Source organism: Medicago sativa, chromosome 3 (genome assembly GCF_051527215.1).
Source record: "Medicago sativa cultivar Bolivia chromosome 3, Bolivia_mono, whole genome shotgun sequence".
Lineage (NCBI taxonomy): Eukaryota > Viridiplantae > Streptophyta > Magnoliopsida > Fabales > Fabaceae > Medicago > Medicago sativa.
Genome location: NC_140751.1, coordinates 52,459,345 through 52,476,279, shown reverse-complemented (window position 1 = coordinate 52,476,279; position 16,935 = coordinate 52,459,345). Strand labels below are relative to the sequence as shown.

General features: G+C 37.3%; 1 long non-coding RNA gene across 1 annotated transcript; it reads right to left on the bottom strand.

Moving 5' to 3' along the window:
- Nucleotides 1-678: 678 nt before the first annotated feature.
- On the bottom strand, nucleotides 679-3,286 carry LOC146938213 (uncharacterized). The gene is made up of 2 exons (XR_015031139.1): nucleotides 3,072-3,286; nucleotides 679-1,765 (listed from the first exon to the last, which is right to left on the bottom strand). It is a non-coding gene; the product is annotated as an uncharacterized LOC146938213 (long non-coding RNA).
- Nucleotides 3,287-16,935: the final 13,649 nt, after the last annotated feature.

Genomic DNA, 16,935 nt, shown 5'->3' with positions numbered 1-16,935 from the left:
AGTGAGAGTTTTTTATAAGGAAAATTGATTAATGGATATAAACGAGTGAAAGATGCTAGAAATGCAGCGACTATCGTCCAAAATCTTGTTTCAGATTCGTCCTCACTACGAACAAATCACAACCAATCTTCACTACTAGAAATATACAATTGAGAAATGATATTTGTACAACCATTTTGGTACAATTTTTGTACAACTTTCTCTCTCATACTCACATTATGTTTTTATTCTCTCTCTCCCTTTTTCTCTCTCCATCGTTTTTGACTAATGAGAAGAGAGTACAACAAAGTTGTCTCAAAAGTTATACCAAAATGGTTGTCAAAATATCACTACGCTATACAATTTTCATGCGGAAATGAATCCCCATGTAATAGGGGTAGACAAGCACCCATGTCCCGGCTAAAAACCGACATGACCATTTTAAAAAAAAAAGACACAACGAGCAGGTGGACACTGATAATTGGGGTCCAACACTACTTTTCAATATGTGTGGATAGTATTGGTCGGGTTCGAGTCTCAAAAATCATAATAAACCATCATTTTGGTTCCTTGAGTATCACACTCTCTTTAATTCTTGCAAACATACTCACAATTACTATCACAACAATTGACACAGAAAAATCTACATAAATTATTCCGTAGATAAAATTGTAGGAAAATCTACATAAATTGTCAATAAGCAACATCAAAGTTCCCACCATATAATAAAAGAAGTAATTCAAAGTATCGATAGGTTTATATATAACTTATTATAAAATTGTGTGAAATAAACAAAAAAATATAAAACAAAATTATAAACTATTATGTAATTACATAACAAGAGTTACAAATAAAAAACATACTAATCAATATGATTATTTGCCTCTAATCTCTATTGTCTTTGCAATTGTTGCTTCGTCTACAACATCTCTTGTTCCAGTCATAGCAGCGAGATCATTTAGACCATGAACTTGACTTCTCAAAGCATTAATCTCTACTTTATTTACTTGATCAATAGAGTTGTCGCTCTTCCACCGCCACAAAAAACTGTCCGAACAACCGGACACGTATTTACAAATGTGGCGGGGAACCCTAGTCTATTGTGAACATAAGCTTCTCTAATTTCCATATGCAAAGTATAAAAGTACTGAAAAGAGGCTAAGGATAGATCTATGTTTTCTAATCTATCAGTACAAACATTTCCTTCTCTGTAAATATGAGACACTATAAGTTAATGCTGGAAGTGTACTCCATACAATTGAACCATCTATTTATTATCTGCCAAGGCACTATTTCTACAGATTTGAAACCAAGTATTGCTATCTTTGAGTCAGACTCCAACCAAAAGTGCGTGTAATTCCTTTGTTTAGCAATCTATAAAGTTCTCATTATCCCACACAGTTCAGCAATTAAAGAGTGTCCAACACCTAAGCCTTCAGCAAAATAACCTAAGAATTGACCATTATAGTTTCTAAAGATTCCACCACAAGAAGTGGCTCCATAAGTAGCTGCACCATCACAGTTTGCTTTTATCCAATGCATAGTAGGAGGAATCCAAGAGACTTCCTTGACAATACTAGTTCTAGGAGGATGAATTTTGCAATTGGAAAGCCTTTAGAACAGTGAACTCTAGCATGGAGAAACTGACAGAAAGCTTTGAGTTACTAACAGATAAAGAAACTCCAGAGATAATGGTGGATATTGCAGATCTCCAAGGGATAATTCTGTTGTTGAACAATGCTTTAGAAAGATACATGATAAATTCTTGTGGGATGAATTGATCCACCTGCACAATATTAGAAGAGTCTTTGAACTTGAACTATGAAGCATTGACATAGACACTGGACACGAGTCACACTTTTGCTGTGAAGCACGGTCACAGACACTGACACCGTACACGACATTGACACATCGGCACCAATATAATTTCAGAAAATGACAAAATTGAATGCAACCACCGGCACCAGTATAATTGGGCGTGTCAATGTCTGACACAAGTCGCGCCTTTGGTATGAAGCACAATCACAGACACAGACACAAGACATGACATTGGTACGTTAGCACCAGACACGACATTGGCACATTAGCACCAATATAATTTTCAAAAAACGACCAAATTGAATGTACCCACCAGCACCAGTATAATTGTGTGTCAGTGTCGGACACATGTCACGCCTTTGCTGCAAAGCACAGTCACAGACACGACATTGACACATTAGCACCAATATAATTTTCATAAAGCGACCAAATTGAATGTACCCACCAGCACCAGTATATATGTGTGTGTCAGTGCGGACACATGTCATGCCGTTGCTATGAAGCAGTCACAGACACAACATTGACACATTAGCACCAATATAATTTTCAGAAAGCGAACAAATTGAATGTCCACCAACAACAGTATAATTGTGTGTGTCAGTGTCGGACACATGCCATGCCTTTGCTATGAAGCACAGTCACAGACACGGACAAAGAGGTTTTGATCTAATTGAGAATGCTTTAGAAAGGTACATGATAAATTCTTGTGGAATGAATTGATCCAATTGCACAATATTAGAAGAGTTTTGCATTATGAAGCATTCACATAGACACTGGACACGACACTGAGATGTCGACACCAGTATAATTTCAAAAAGTGACCAAATTGAATGTATCTGTGTCGGTGCAGGACATCGACACAAGTCACGCTTTGCTAATGAAGCACAGACACCAGACACGATATTGACACATCGGCACCAGTATAATTTCATAAGATGACAAAATCGAATGGCACCAATATAATTGACAAAATTGAATGTAACCATTTGTGGCAGTGTACACAACACTAACATCAACACGACGCTGACCCTAATGGACACGACGCAGACACAACACTGACACCGATAAAATTTTAATCGATGCAAAAGTTTAGAAAATACAAACAATCAGATATTAACAATTTGCAAAAAGGGTGAAAAATTGATAAGAATTTTCCAAAACTAAAAGAAAAGAATTTTCTAAATTGTTCCATCCGAAATCGAAGAATAACGGTTTGCAAAAAAGGTAAAACTTTATCAGTTTTTCAAACCCTATCAAAAGAAAAGTTGACAAACCTGATCGGGAAATGGATCTTGAAATTCGGCAACGGACGGTGGGAGCAGTTGCTCCGGTGGGTGGACCTACAGCGCGCCATTGTAGAAAGTGAGGAGAGAGAAGAGAAGAGAAGAGAGAGAGAGAGAGAGAGAGAACCAGTGTTTTGCGACAGACGTTGAGGTCGGCGAGACGGCGAGACGGAACGGAGAGAAGAGAGAGAAAGAGAGAAAACCAGTTTTTTTCCCGCTTTCTGATTTCTGAAGTCTGTCTTGCCTTAAATAATTTTGGTTTAAATGCACTTTTGGCACCCTATTTTGTCATGGTAGCAATTTTTACCCTCTAACCAAAAAAAAAATGCAATTTTGACCCTCTAATTTTGCCATGTTTAGAGAAATATGCTCTTTTAACCCCTTATTTTTACAAAAAAGTTGTGATTATGACCCTTTTTTTTGGGACACGTGGCGACTTCTCAACATAGTTGGGAAAATTAGAAGGTCAAAATTGCATTGATTTTGTTAAGGGGCCAAAATTGCTACGGTGGCAAACATAGGGGGTCAAAAGTGTTGGAACAAAATGTGTTTAACAATGAACCTTAAAGAGTTTTGATGATAACAAGGTATTAAAAATTGTAAATTGGACTAGCTAATATTTGTTCAAGTGTACAAGACCATAATTAAAAAGTTACATCATCATTGGTTCTGAATGAGCAAATAAAGAGCAAAGGAAACAACAAAATTTGAAGCTTGGACGCTCCTGAAGGCAACTTGCTAACTGAAGAGAAAAAGCGCTCCTGAAGTTAAGTCGCTTCTGAAGTAAGAATAGTGCTCCTGAAGAATAGTGCTCCTGAAGACAAGAGGTCCAGAAGCCATTTCATCAGAAGCTGCATCATCAGAAGCTGCATCATCAGAAGCTGCCTCATCAGAAGCCATTTCACCAGAAGCTGAATATCAACTGGATTTGCAAAGATTCAAGGATTGAATAATCATCACTGCAAAAGCTGTCTATTGGATTCGAAAACACAACAAAGGATTAGTGGAATTTTGCAACGGTCATTTCAAAAGTGTTTGAAGGCATGTGTTTGCAATTTGGACGAAAGCGTTGACATTTGTACGAATTGTACAACCACGTTCTCCACTACTCTGTTTTGTGTCCACGCTACAAGACAAGAAAACAGCTCCAGAATACGGCTTCGCCTGCATATATGTTCCTTTGGATAAGGAATGGATTTCAAATTGGTTCTTCATAGGACAACAACCAAATCAGGCAAAAGATCAAAGGTGAAAGATCAAGCTTCAACAACGACTTTTTGGTGTGCTGGCAATTTCACAACGTCTCTTTCACACCTCTATATAAAGGAGTGAAGACTTAGAGATTTGGTAATGCTGAACGACAGACTCTCAATATTTTTACAAATGCCAAACCTCTGCTGAAATTGTTCTGCATTCACTTAGAATTTCTGTGTCTCAAAGTCATATCTTAGAAATTCTTAAGTCCTTTGAGTCTGTATCTGATTTGTATTGTGAGCACCTCTGATTGTATATCAAGTGTTCAACCTTAAACAATTTTCTGTGTAATTTTGTTTAGTTAGGAAGTCTCTTGCAGTTGTGCTTGAGCAGGAAGTCTCTTGATTGTGTTTTTGAGCAAAGGAAGTCTCTTGCTTGTGTGCTTGAGCAAAGGAAGTCTATTGCTTGTGTGCTTGAGCAATTGTAATCAGATATTACTCTTAGTGAAATCTCCTTGGAAGTGCAAGGGGGACTGGACTACTTCCGGATTGTGGAAGGAACCAGTATAATTGCTTTGTGTTGTTCTTCTTCTCTCTCTCTCTGTTTTATTCCGCTGCATTTAGATTCTGATTATCACTTCAGAAGCTGTCTCACTTAGCTTCTGATCAGTGTGTTCAGTTTTTAGGAGAAACGAAGAATTTTTCAAAACACAATTCAACCCCCCCTTCTTGTGTTTTTCTCACATTCAATTGGTATCTAGAGCCTTGGTCTGTTGTGAAACACTTAACCGTGCAACAGTCAAAGATCTGAGAAAAACATGACTACTCCTCCTCCTGGTTCTGATGATACTAGCTATAAAAGTGTCTCACATGATTATAGTGATAGTAAGAAATCCAGTGTTGGAAAGATTCCAAAATTCAATGGAGATGCTAAAGAATTTTCTTGGTGGAAGACCAACTTTTACAGTTACATCATGAGCCTAGATGAAGAATTACGGGATATTCTGGAAGATGGTGTTGGTGATTTAGTCCTTGATGAAGAATGAACTGCTGTGGATAGAAAGAAACATACTCCTGAGTTGAAGAAACTCTACAAGAAGCATCATATTATCAGAGGAGCTCTTGTCACTGCCATACCCAAAGCAGAGTACATGAAGATGGGTGACAAATCCACTGCCAAAGCTATGTTTGCTTCTCTCTGTTCAAACTACGAAGGCAGCAAGAAGGTCAAAGAAGCTAAAGCTCTCATGCTTGTACATCAGTACGAGTTATTCAAGATGAAGGATGACGAAACTATTGAGGAGATGTACTCAAGGTTTCAAACCTTAGTCTCTGGACTACAGATTCTGAAGAAGAGCTATGTTGCTTCTGATCATGTAAGCAAGATACTCAGAAGCTTACCTGCCAGATGGAGACCAAAGGTGACTGCCATTGAGGAAGCTAAAGATTTAAACACTTTAAGTGTCGAAGATCTTGTTAGTTCTCTCAAAGTTCATGAGTTAAGTCTTAATGAACATGAGTCTACTAAGAAGAGTAAATCAATAGCTCTTCCATCCAAAGGCAAGTCATCAAAAGCTCTCAAAGTGGTTGAATCTGAAGAGGAAGAACAGTCAAGTTCAGATTCTGAACCAGATGCTGCTGAAATGGCCATGCTCTCAAACAGACTTCAGTATCTGGCCAAGAAGAACAGAAAGTTTCTCGCCAGAAGGGGTAACTCCAGAAGCTCAAGGAAAGAAGATCAGAAGGGATGCTTCAACTGTAAGAAGCCTGGACACTTCATTGCTGAATGCCCTGATCTTCAAAGAGAAAAGTCAAAGGACAAGTCAAAGAGGTCTACATTCAAACCAAGCAAATTCAAGAAGCAGATTAAGCAGAGTTTAATGGCAACCTGGGATGAGTTGGGAAGTGAATCTGGATCTGATAAAGAGGAAGCTGATGAAGATGCAAAGGTAGTTGTTGGGTTGGTAGCAACAACAACTTCAGAAGCTGGATCAGATTCAGACTCAGAAGATGAAAACGAGGTATATTCCAAAATTCCCAGAGATGAACTTGTTGAGTCACTTAAAGAACTTCTTACACATTTTGAAGTAAGAACCAATGAGTTGAAGGATTTAAAAGAAAAATATGCTGATTTGGTGAAACAGCAAAAATCAACTCTATTGGATCTGAAAGCTTTGGCATTGACAGAAGCAGAGTGGCTTCTATGATTTATAGCATTTACAAGAACAATGGCAGAGGAATTGGTTTTCCAGAAGTGAAACTTGAGAAAACCAATCTAAAATCTTGTTGTGAATGCATCAAGGAAGGTCTGAAAACCTTCTTTGTACCAGAAGGTGCTGAGTTGGAAAATGTTGCTCAATCAAAACCTGAAGCTTCTAGTTCTAAGGCTAAGATTACTTCAAAGCCAAAGAATTCTAAGTCAAAGGCTATGATCAAATCTGATTCCAAGACTTCAAAGGTTAGGATCCTGAAAAGATCAGAACCTATTCCTCAGAGTCTGGTGAAACCAAAATCTGAGGTTCTGAAGTCTAAGTTTCAGAAGAAGACAGTTACTGCTTCTGAAGTACCAAAACCTAAGGTGATGGTTAATCAGAAGCAACCCAACTCACAACACAAGGTACAAGAAGTGAAGAGTAAAGCCTTAAGTACTAACCTTCCAGGACCCATAGGACAATGGGTACCTAAATCTAAAAATGTCAATGATGCAGGTATGTCTAAGAGCAGTGCCAAAGCAAAGATCATGGTACCTAGACAGCGGTTGCTCAAGACAGATGACAGGAGACAAGTCCATGTTCCTCAGCCTAACAATGAAAGAAGGAGGAAATGTGAAGTTTGGAGGCAACCAGTCAGGCAAGATCATAGGTACAGGAACTATTGGTAATTCCTCTACCTCAATTAATAATGTATGGTTGGTAGATGGTCTTGAACATAACCTTTTGAGCATTAGTCAATTTTGTGATAATGGTTATGATGTGCTTTTTGAGAAACCCAACTGTACAGTAATCAACAAGGAAGTCAAATCCTTTGTGTTCAAGGGAAAGAGAGTTGACAATGTCTATAAAATCAATTTTTCTGAACTGGCTGATCAGAAGGTGATTTGCCTACTATCAGTGAATGATAAGAAATGGATGTGGCACAGAAGGTTGGGACATGCTAACTGGAGGTTAATCTCTAAGCTTAGTAAGTTACAACTTGTGAAAGGGCTACCAGACATTGACTATCATTCAGATGCACTCTGTGGTTAGGGCTGGAAATGAGTCGAGTCGAGTCGAACTCGTCTGAGCTCGACTCAACTCGATAAGAATTAGTTCGGCTCGAAACTCGACTCGAGTTCGATACGAACCTTTTTTTAAGCTCGAGTTCGGCTCGTTTAAAATTAACGAACAACTCGGCTCGGCTCGTTAGGTTCAGTTCGTCATTTCAAATCATTTTTTTTAGCTTTCAATTTTTTTGAAGGGTATATATTAAAATAAATTAAAAGCTATAACGCACAAATTTGTGCTGAATATAAAAACAACAAATCATAAACTTGCCACTCAAAGATAAAATAGCGCTTAACAAATGCTACTGTTGAGTGGTTAATACAATGAAGCACACACACTTCCGTCTTTTTATATAGCTTATCTTATCTCTATTGTTTTAACCCACCGATGTGGGACTATTTTAACTTATGTAAAATCTTAGACTACTACAATGCATATGTTGTTAATTTTCAATGTGGAGCCTTTTTTCATCATTTTTTTTATTATTGTTAGTTGTTTGACATATTTCTTTTTTATGTTGGTGTGTAATTTATTATTTAATTAGAAAATACTTGAAATTATTAGTAGAACATACCACAAACCAACAAATTAGTGTATATAAGAGAGACAAAATCCAATAAAATTCAACCATTTAAATTGAGAACATACTCTTTCACTTTTAAACTATATATATATATATATATATATATATATATATATATATATATATATATATATATATATATATATATAATCGAGCCAACTCATGAACCAATCGAGTCGAACTACATATAGCTCAAGTTCGGCTCATTTATTTAACGGACTTAACTTTTAACTCAAGTTCAGCTCGTTTGGTTCATGAACCAAGTTCAACGAGTTAATTGTCGAGTCGAATTCCGAACTATGTTCGAGTTGGTTCGGTTCATTGCCAGCCCTATCTGTGGTGCATGTCAGAGATGGAAAATTGTGAAATCATCTTTTAAAACCAAAGACATTTTTTCAACCTCAAGACCTTTAGAATTACTCCATATTGATTTATTTGGACCAGTGAGTACTGCATCCTTATATGGAAGTAAATATGGATTAGTCATTGTTGATGATTACAGCAGATGGACTTGGGTGAAATTCCTGAAAAGTAAGGATCATGCATATGAGGTATTCAGTAACTTCTGCACACAAATTCAAACTGAAAAAGAGTCAAAGATTTTGAAAATCAGAAGTGATCATGGTGGAGAATTTGAAAATGAGCCATTTGAAGCTTTTTGTGAAAAACATGGAATTATCCATGAATTCTCTTCTCCTAAAACTCCACAACAAAATGGGGTTGTAGAGAGAAAGAATAGAACTTTACAAGAAATGGCCAGAACCATGATCCATGAAAACAACTTGGCTAAACATTTTTGGGCAGAAGCAGTGAATACAACATGTTATGTTCAAAACAGGATCTATATTAGACCTATTTTGGAGAAAACAGCATATGAACTCTTTAAAGGAAGAAAACCCAATATCTCTTACTTTCATCAATTTGGATGTACATGTTACATTCTGAACAACAAGCTCTACCTAAAGAAATTTGATGCCAAGGCCCAAAGAGGAATCTTCTTAGGTTACTCTGAAAGGTCAAAGGCATACAAAGTGTATAATTCAGAGACACTCTGTGTTGAAGAATCTATGCACGTTAAATTTGATGACAAGGAGCTTGAAGATAAAACTTCAAAGCAAGATGAAAGTTTTGCAGAGATACAGGTTCCTGAAGCTACTCCAGAACCTGATTAGATAGCTGAATCTGAAGATAGTCCAGAAGCTGAACCCACATCAGAAGCGCAAGATGAAACTGCTTCTGATGAAGCACAAGATGGCTCACATCAAGCAGATCCTCCCAGAAACACATTCAAACACAAGTCTTCACATCCTGAGGAGCTAATCATTGGAAACAAAGATAGTCCAAGAATAACAAGATCACATTTCAGACAAGAAGAGTCAATGATTAGACTAATCTCAATGATTGAACCTACAACAGTTGATGAAGCACTTTCAGATGATGGATGGATCCTAGCTATGCAAGAAGAGTTGAATCAATTTCAAAGAAATGATGTGTGGGATCTGGTACCCAAACCTCAGCACAAGAACATTATTGGAACAAAATGGGTATTCATAAACAAGCTGAATGAGCAAGGAGAAGTAACAAGAAACAAAGCCAGACTTGTTGCACAAGGGTATAGTCAACAAGAAGGCATTGATTACACTGAAACGTTTGCTCCAGTTGCAAGATTGGAAGCAATCAGGTTACTTCTTTCCTATGCAGTTAATCATGGCATAATATTATAACAAATGGATGTCAAGAGTGCATTTCTCAATGGTGTCATAGAAGAAGAAGTGTATGTCAAGCAACCTCCTGGATTTGAGGATATTAAATATCCTGACCATGTTTTTAAACTGAAGAAATCACTATATGGCTTGAAACAAGCTCCCAGAGCTTGGTATGATAGACTAAGTAATTTCTTAATCAAGAATGATTTTAAAAGAGGACAGGTTGATACAACACTCTTCAGAAGGACCCTTGGGAAAGATATTCTTGTTGTGCAAATATATGTTGATGATATAATATTTGGTTCTACTAATGCATCTCTTTGCAAGGAATTTTCTAAGTTGATGCAGGATGAATTTGAAATGAGCATGACGGGAGAGCTGAAGTTCTTCCTTGGCATTCAAATCAATCAATGCAAAGATGGAGTTTATGTTCATCAATCAAAGTACACAAAGGAGCTTCTAAAGAAGTTCAAGCTTGAAGATTGTAAAGTGATGAACACTCCAATGCACCCTACGTGCACCTTAAGCAAAGAAGATGAAGGAGCTAAAGTTGACCAGAAGCTGTATAGAGGTATGATTGGTTCTTTGTTATACCTTACTGCATCTAGGCCAGATATTTTATTCAGTGTATGCTTGTGTGCAAGATTCCAATCAGATCCTAGAGAATCTCATATGACTGCTGTCAAGAGAATCTTCAGGTATTTGAAGGGAACAACTAATCTTGGACTCCTCTATAGGAAATCCTTAGATTATAAGCTAATTGGATTCTGTGATGCTGATTATGCTGGTGATAGGATTGAAAGAAAGTCAACCAGTGACAATTGTCAATTTCTGGGTGATAATCTTATATCCTGGGCTAGCAAAAGACAAACAACTATTGCTATGTCTACAGCAGAAGCAGAATACATTTCAGCTGCAAGTTGTTGTACACAACTACTTTGGATGAAACATCAGTTGGAAGACTATCAGATAACTGCTAACAGTATTCCCATTTATTGTGATAATACTGCTGCTATTTGTTTGTCTAAAAATCCAATTTTGCATTCAAGAGCTAAGCACATTGAAATCAAACACCATTTTATCAGAGATTATGTTCAAAAAGGAATTTTAGATATACAATTCATTGATACTGAAAATCAATGGGCTGATATATTTACTAAGCCTTTAACTGTTGAAAGATTTGATTTTATAAAGAAAAATTTGAACATGCACTTTGTGTCTGATTAAATGCTTGCTTGCTCCTGAATAGGATTTTAGGTTCTGAAGTTAGTTCAGAAGCAGTAGTCCATCAGAAGCTCTTTATTGAGGTTCTGAGGAAAACTCGCTTCTGATAATGACGTCAGCATCTGAAGTCCAGAAGCTGGATTTTATGCTTCTGAATAGTAGAGTTAGTGGAAACGTTGGGAGTTACTTTTTATGGTAACTTCTGGCCCACTAACTTGGTAGTTACTCTGTGAGCTTCTGACGTGGCCTGTATGTGTTGGTGTATAACTAAAAGGGCAATGATGATTTAATAGCTTTGAAAGTACTTTTCACGCGCCCCCAATTTTGTCATTAATGTTATGTTTGTTTGTCTTTTTTGAATTGCAATCGTTTTACTTTTAACACTTTGTCACTTTGCCCCCAATTCACACACTACCCCCAAGTAAGCGCATTCTCTCAACCCTAGAACCCTAAAATCTTTATCTTCTTCAAATCTTCTTCAAACATCATCAAATGGCATCATCAAGCTCAAAAGTTTCAGAATCTACTTCAAACATGCAAAGCGCACCAGAATTTGGGTCCGTCTACAAAGAGAAGACTATGGATATTCCATGGAAATCCTTAATAGTTCAAATAGAATCACCAGTGGACTTTGCTTCACTCAAGAAGTACGAAGTGAAAATGGAAGGACTGATAGAAACTCAGAAGCTGTCTGAGTATTTCAAGATGCTAAATGGGCCAACGTATGTGAACTTGGTCAAGGACTTTTGGTTAAGAGCTGAAGTGTACAATGAAAAGCCTGCAAAAGTCGTAAGCAAACAAGCTGGGTCAAAGAAAGGGAAAATGACCATGGATATGAATCCTACATCATTTGATAGCTTAGAAATAAGGTCTGCAGTGATGGGCATTCCTATAACCATCACTGAAGATGTTATAGCTAAACCATGTAGAATGAATGCAGAGGGAAGATTTCAAGAAATAGTCAAGAAGGAAGATGTCCTGCTACAAGGTTACTACAACACTCTTCTGGGTGGGAAGAAAGATGCCAAGCCTTCTGCAATGGAGATTCACAACAGGATGTTGGTGAAATTCAGTAATGATTGCTTCTTTCAAAGAGTAGGAGGGTCTGATCAACCCAACAACCAACAGAAGCTAGCAATTTACTTCATGGCTATTCTGGAAAAGATAAACTTCCCAAGATATGTAATGGATCATCTCTGCTGGGCTATAAATGAAAGCACTATTAGAGGAAGAAAACAAGTACCCTATGGAAGATTGCTTTCTGAGATCTTTTATCAAGGAAGGGTGCTGGATTTCTTGAAAAAGACAAGGAGTGCTTCTGATAGATGCTTTGAAGTTTCTACTGCTAAGAAGACTATCAGCAGCAGAACCTTGCACTCCATGGGTCAGTTCAAGAACGCCCCTCAAGATGAAAAATGGTTGGAGTTGACCACAAAAGAAACTGAGATTATCAGGGACTTTCCTTCCATCTTTAAGGAAAGCAATCCTGAAATCTAAGCCAAATCAGTAGCTGAGTACGTCCTGGAGGAAGATGCTAGCCCTCAGGAGAAAGCTGCTCCTAGAAAAGGAAAGAAAGTCAAGGGAGCTACTGCATCAGTAACTGCTACTGATAAGGGCAAGCAACAGAAGGTTGCTAAAAGGAAGAAAGGGAAAACTGAAACTGTTTTCCACAAAGAAAAGATGGAAGAAGCTCTGGATGAGCTGGAAAAAGAAGAGGCTGAGCCCAAGCTGAAAAGGAAGAAGGCTCCTCTTGATATGAAAAGTTTTATGGTTGAAGTGAATCCAGCCATGAAGAGGATGGCTAAGGAACGTTCTGATGATTATCTAGCAAATTGGCGAGAAGAAAAAACTTTGAAGGAATTTGCTGGTGCTGATAATGTAGAGCAAGGACAGATGGATCAGAACGAAAATCTTAGAACTTCAGAAGCTGATGCTTCAGAATCTGATGCTGCAAAGTATAAAGGAAAGAGGCAAAAAGTTGGTGCTGCTTCTATTCCTATAAAAAGAAGTCAAGGCAGATCAGAACCTATCATATCTAAGAAAGCATCTGGGCCTATCTTCACTCCAATGGTGGAAGTTACTTCTGACATGAAGAAGAAGGCTGATGAAGAAGCTGCTCAGATGCTAGCTGAACTGCAGGAAAGGGAAGCTCAGAAGAGAAGGGATATGGATGAAAAGCTTAAAGCCTCAGGCCTTGAACATTGTGATGAGTTCTTCAAGGATAAATCTGTAGAAGTCAAGGAAGTGGCAGTTCAAGCTTTGAAGAAAGTTGGAACCTCAGAAGCTGTTCTAAAAGCATCAGATGCTACCATGTCAGTAGCTGGCTCTTCAGTCAAGGTAATTCAGATTCCAGTTACCTCTACCCCCATCTCATCCTCTTCATCACAACCACCTGCACCTGAACCTACAGAAGACACTTCTGTTTTAGACAATCTTGCTCTCCATTACTTAGGTGAGCTACCCAAAGTTGTGTCTACCTCAGAAAAAGCCTCTGAAACAACTCCAGAAGCAGCTGCTTCTGAAAATGTTGTTTCAGAAAGCCCCCATCAACAAACACCTGAACCACATAAACCCACAACACCCCCTCAATCACCAATAGCAACCATTGACCCCCAACTCAACAATCAAACAACAATTTCACCACCAACTGAAACTGACTATCAACAACCAGAACCAACTCCCATGGATATTGACAATTCTCAAGTCAATGTCCAAGACTTAACCTCTACCGCACACATTGCTTATGACCAGCCATCAACCTCAACCCCAACTCAACACATCACCATTCCAGTTTCTAGCCCTGTTCAAGACCTTGAACTTAGTGATTCTGATCTTGAAATTCTTGAACAATCACCCCTAAACACCCTGGAATCTGGATATATTAATGCTGAGCTACTCACTATTCTTTCTCAAATGCATAATCTGGTGGATCAAAGAAGGACAATTGATCTCACTAATGCATATGAAGACTCCTGGGTATCACTTCAGAATCGAGCTGCTGAGTTTATTGAAGATGTAAAAGACAAGTGCATCAGAAGCAAGGACGCTTCTGTCAGAAAATTAATGAAGCATCTGAAGGAAAGTCTCAGAGTTAGAAGTCCTACACTGCTCCTGGCAAACAAGCCATTCTTCTCAGAAATGGACTACTTGACCAGAGACGCAAGGATGTTTAAGCTTCTGAGACAACAGATGGCAAAGCAGCAACAAGAGGCTAGAGAAAGGGAACTGACTCTTCTCCAGAGGCAACAATTTCTTGAAGAACAGTTGCAGAAGAAAATTGAAGAAATGGAGAAGATGAAGAAACAACAACAAACCAACCCTTAGTTGCACACCTTAGTGTTATCTTTTGTTTGTTGTTTGTTTTAAGTTCTTAGTATCTGCTTCTGAAATTGTCTTGCTTTAATGTTTATTGCTTCTGAATGCTTAACTAATTCTGATTCTGATTGCCTGGATAGTCTAGTTATTTACTTATTATACTCTCTTCATGTTTGAGTTTTTCTCACATCTTTTTGTCTCTTATGCTTATTTACTTTTATTTCAATTTTTTTTTGATAATGACAAAAGGGGGAGTATATGTGACAAGTATTTAAAGGCTCTGAGCCCCATTAATGATATTTGAAATTTTTTGAAAAACTTCTATCATTTTTTTTACCTTATTGGTATAAGCTATGAACGAAAGAAGGAGTATCAAAATTCAAGTAAAATTAATTGAACCATTCTTCTTATCTATAAGTTAATTCTTTCAATGATTCAATTTTTTAAGCTCTGATAATTTTATTATGCGTAAAATGAATTTAATTAACCTGGATAGAACTTAGGGGGAGCTTACAAACCTCACCTTAAAGACTATCAGACTCAGGGGGAGTTTGAGCTTACAAACCTCAGATTCTGAGCTTACAAACCTCAGGACCCCAAAGTCAACTTGTTAATTAGATTAACAACAATTGATCAATTTTTAAATACTTTTGTTTGTCATCATCAAAAAGGGGGAGATTGTTGGAACAAAATGTGTTTAACAATGAACCTTAAAGAGTTTTGATGATAACAAGGTATTAAAAATTGTAAATTGGACTAGCTAATATTTGTTCAAGTGTACAGGACCATAATTAAAAAGTTACATCATCATTGGTTCTAAATGAGCAAATAAAGAGCAAAGGAAACAACAAAATTTGAAGCTTGGACGCTCCTGAAGGCAACTTGCTAACTGAAGAGAAAAAGCGCTCCTGAAGTTAAGTCGCTTCTGAAGTAAGAATAGTGCTCCTGAAGAATAGTGCTCCTGAAGACAAGAGGTCCAGAAGCCATTTCATCAGAAGCTGCATCATCAGAAGCTGCCTCATCAGAAGCCATTTCACCAGAAGCTGAATATCAACTGGATTTGCAAAGATTCAAGGATTGAAGAATCATCACTGCAAAAGCTGTCTATTGGATTCGAAAACACAACAAAGGATTAGTGGAATTTTGCAACGGTCATTTCAAAGGTGTTTGAAGGCATGTGCTTGCAATTTGGACGAAAGCGTTGACATTTGTATGAATTGTACAACCACGTTCTCCACTACTCTGTTTTGTGTCCACGCTACAAGACAAGAAAACAGCTCCAGAACACGGCTTCGCCTGCATAGATGTTCCTTTGGATAAGGAATGGATTTCAAATTGGTTCTTCATAGGACAACAACTAAATCAGGAAAAAGATCAAAGGTGAAAGATCAAGCTTCAACAACGACTTTTTGGTGTGCTGGCAATTTCACAACGTCTCTTTCACACCTCTATATAAAGGAGTGAAGACTTAGAGATTTGGTAATGCTGAACGGCAGACTCTCAATATTTTTACAAGTGCCAAACCTCTGCTGAAATTGTTCTGCATTCACTTAGAATTTCTGTGTCTCAAAGTCATATCTTAGAAATTCTTAAGTCCTTTGAGTCTGTATCTGATTTGTATTGTGAGCACCTCTGATTGTATATCAAGTGTTCAACCTTAAACAATTTTCTGTGTAATTTTGTTTAGTTAGGAAGTCTCTTGCAGTTGTGCTTGAACAGGAAGTCTCTTGATTGTGTTTTTGAGCAAAGGAAGTCTCTTGCTTGTGTGCTTGAGCAAAGGAAGTCTCTTGCTTGTGTACTTGAGCAATTGTAATCAGATATTACTCTTAGTGAAATCTCCTTGGAAGTGCAAGGGGGACTGGACTACTTCCGGATTGTGGAAGGAACCAGTATAATTGCTTTGTGTCGTTCTTCTTCTCTCTCTCTCTCTGTTTTATTCCGCTACATTTAGATTCTGATTATCACTTCAGAAGCTGTCTCACTTAGCTTCTGATCAGTGTGTTCAGTTTTTAGGAGAAACGAAGAATTTTTCAAAACACAATTCAACCCCCCCTTCTTGTGTTTTTCTCACCTTCAAAAAGTACGGTTAAGCCAATAAATTTTTTGTTTTTTGCTGAAAAAGAAACACTTCATTTTTTTTAGATGTTTAATTGTATGATTGATTGATTGATCTCCTATTTTAATAAAATTGCAATTCTAATACTCTATTTTTAATTGCGCAATTTTGATCTCAATTGAGAAATATTGATCAACTCATAACTTTGATTATCTAATTTGACAACGTGACATTAGATTACTTACCTGAAACAAAAAGAATGACTTAATTGTTGGGTGTCTTTTAAAATGGGAGATTGAATATAACTACTAGTTCGAACCCCGGACCTTGCATATATTATGCATTGTCCCTACCAACTGAGCTGACATAATGACTTGCCGAAATTCAAATGATATTATTTCATTAGATAAATAAATTAAAAATAATAGAAAATAATTTAAATTGAAAAAAAATATTATATGAAAGTCATTAAATTAAATAATTAATTAGCTTAAATAAAGTTTAAACTTACATAG